The following is a 3,712-nucleotide window of genomic DNA, read 5'->3' on the forward strand; positions in this document are numbered from 1 at the left end:
ATAAATGTGTGGGAAAAGACTTAAATGTATGTATTATTTCAGGGGAATTTGTATTTCCTCTATACTTTGCATCAAATTACATAATTATTTTCAGAAAACTTAAATAAAGCACGACATAAAAACTGTGTTTTATGCAAATGTTTTCAAATTCTTTGGAAGAATTTGGATTCTGCTATAATTAACTTTGAGGTACAAACTGCAGAGTTTCCCACAGCAAATTAAATAAATGAAAATTAAATTGCACTGACAGCAAATGCTTGTCCTTGGTTTGCTTTTTGTGTAAACATAATAAAACTCAAAAGTTGTGTTATTTTATGTAATTATGTAATAATTGTTAAAAACAAGTTGAACATTTAGATTCATTAGCACTAAATTATACTTAATTACACCTCCAGCGGTTTACCACCATGAAATAATATGTCTGTCCTCGCTTACATCAGAACTCAAATAGTTTCCAATCATTAACACATTCTTGAATTGTCACTTTCACATTGTCACCGGTGTGCATTGACATTTGATTATTTAATGCCTCATGCCGCAAAAGCTTTGACACACCCTGAGCTTCCAGACGAATTCTCCTCTTGCTGCTTCAGAATGTTCCCAAACAAGATCTTATTACTGTATTTGTAACTTTAGAAATGTGGGAACTGAAGCTTAGTACAACCTACACAAACACAGACTCATAAAAGAAACACACACTCATGCACATGAACCATAGTAGAAGCTTTGAGAGACAGCAAACAAAAGCAGAGGAGGGGTCAGTGTTTCAGCTGCAGTCACGATACAGCATTGTGTGGGCAGGATGTGTAAAATACTGTCCATCTCAAGTGCTTTTAACAAGAAAGCCGCTGCCTCTTCAGGTTTTTAGGCTCATTGTTGGGCTGTTTTGTAGCTGTGTGTAATTTGTCATTTTTACAACACAAAATGTCAAAGCTAACGTGACATGAGCTGCTGTCACCGCTTACAAAGGCGCCCTAAATACAGAGACGTCACCGTGACAGCAAAGCTTGTAATGCGACCTTTTCTGAAGGATCATTTACCGAGGGAGTCCCTCTGTAGGTGACTGACATGAAGCGAAGCCTGATGTAACTCACATGCTGGTATGAAACACATCAGCATTATGAAATTAAGTGTAATGTTTACTGTAATGGATTTTCTACTATAGGTTGGGAACGCTTCAAGCTGTTGCTCTTCATGCAAATGAATGTAATCAAACCAGACCACTGACGCTCTCTTTAAAACACCAGCAAGGAAAAAAGGCAAATATTGGCGTCCAAACACCCACACACACCCGGTGTACAGTACTGAGTGGTAAACAAGCAGCCTCTTCACAAGCAGGAGCTGAAAAAAAAGCTGCTGGGGTTTGTTTGCATGATGTGTTTATCTCGGTCAGGAACCCTTTTAAAAATGCCACGGGAGAAGTGCAGCCATAAAGAGTGACTGAGTGAGGGGGATGTTGTAAATGTCTTATATTTAGCTTAACATCATGTAAGTCATCGAAATACTGCTAAATAGTGCTTATATAACCTGACTCTGTAGGAACTTCTGTCTGCCTCATTCAGCTGAGAAGAATCTGGATAAAATACGCTAAAATATATCAATAGTTAATAATAACGGATATACTAATATCCACAGAGGATGATAGGGATTGGTAAGAAGTATTCTGTAAGCTACTGCTGATATATATTAACAAAATAAGAGTCTATAGCTATGCTAACATGCTCACAATCACAATACTATATATATATTATATTTACCTCACTGACAAAAAAGCAGGTGACCGAATGACAGACCATCATTGCCATCCCTAGCATGACTTTTATCAATATGTATAGCTGTTTTCTCATTTAAAATCACTGAATAATAACTTTTAAAAGCTTTTCCTCAGCCTAAAATGTTAAAATGTTTGTTTGGTTCATCTTGGGTTAGAAGCTAGTGGCATCCAAGTCCAAGAATTATGTCTAGGAAGCTCATATTTTTCTGAAAGCGCAGATATATCTGCGTTGGTGCTTAACAATACAGAAAAGCCTGAAACCCGAACAAACTCGGATACCTCACATCAGCCAAAGTCAAAGGTTCAAGATAGTTAAACCCAACTTTATTGAAACAGTGCAATACTGTCAGTTCACAGTGTTTTTATTCCTCACATGGCCAACTCTACAATCACACTTGAGTTGTCAGAAGATGTAGAAATGCGACTCTTTTTTTATCTCTAGCATCCGTCACATGAGATGTAAACGTGGCAGTTTGTAATGCTGCTGTAAGGTGACACCAAGGCCGCCGTATTTATCCATAAATGTATGGTTCTCTGGGTTGCTTTTGCAATGTCTGTCCACCAAATCCAAATTATATAAGGTTTTTTTCTTTGTTCTCGGTCATATAGGAACATTTTAGGAACATATGTGGGTGAGTAAGGGGAGGATGTGTTCAATGCCCTGTGCAAAAAAACAAAACAAAACTGCAGAGTGATAAAACTGCAGCTGTGGTTTCAGTGTGCCTGTGTGAGGGGGAATAAATAGGGAACAGCATGTACAAGACAGTGGAGAGCTTTTCCATCTCTACATTTTGGGGGGGGATGACACAGGGGAGAGGAGAGTTTTCGTTCCTTCCCACTGTTGCTTCCTTCTCAATTTCATTCATAATTTACTGCCCCACTGTTTTGTCTGCAATTAGGTTAGAGAGAGAAAATGAGCCGAGGAAAGGCCCTCCTCCTCTTCCTCACACACACTTGCTGTAATGACGTAATGCGCGACCCGGGACTCCCTGTTGCTCCCCCTAGCTGCCCTACTTTCTAGCTGCGGGGGAACTAAACCGGCCTGCTCATCACTTGTGCTGCAGTTCGAGTGTCCTAGTTAGCACTGTTTATTTACCATGCTATTTATAAGTAGTGTGCTAAAGCGAAATGGTAAAGCCTGTCTGATTTGCATCGACATGGTATCAAAATACAGACACCAGACTGATTCATGTTGCCAAATATAGGACATTTTGGATGAGGCTGTTTTTTTAATCTGGATCATCGTGTACTCGTCAGAATACAAACAGGGAAGTTTAGCTGTATAATGAACCAGTTGAGGGGTATGTTGTTATACGTACATTGTGGGCTTTCCTACATATTTTACACAATAATCATACTCATATACAAATTGCTCACTTGAGCAGACACAAAGATGTTCACTTCACTGTCAGGAGGACATGTGAACCCAACACGGTATACAATACTCCAGCAGTGTGCTGAACACGAAGAAGAAATGATACTGATGTGTTTACTTGTTCATCACACGTACAATCGCTGAATCACAGTCTGGACAGACAAATGGTTCTGCATAATTTGAGGGCTTAACAAAATATGATTTTAAATGCTTATTATAGGATATATTCGATTAGCAGTGCTGGAAAGTAACTACTAGGTACTCAATTCCTGTACTTAAGTACAATTCTGAGGTTATTTTTTTCTACATTGATGTGTTTGTTACTGCACTACATTTATTATTCAGCTAGTAATAAAGATTTTAAAACCTATATTGAGCATGTAAGATGCAATGCACAGTTATTTTCATCATCAGTTAATCTATTTTCTTGAGGAATTGCTGAGTGTAACCAACGGAGAGAACAGAGAGTCCAAATTGAATATTGACTACTATTGAATACTTACATGTTTTTACTTGAGACTTAGAGTATTTTTAAACAGCAGTATTACTTTTACTAAAGTAAA

The sequence above is a fragment of the Morone saxatilis genome, unplaced genomic scaffold (assembly GCF_004916995.1).
Source record: "Morone saxatilis isolate NCDOM2014 unplaced genomic scaffold, NCSU_SB_2.0 Contig6, whole genome shotgun sequence".
Classification (NCBI taxonomy): domain Eukaryota; kingdom Metazoa; phylum Chordata; class Actinopteri; family Moronidae; genus Morone; species Morone saxatilis.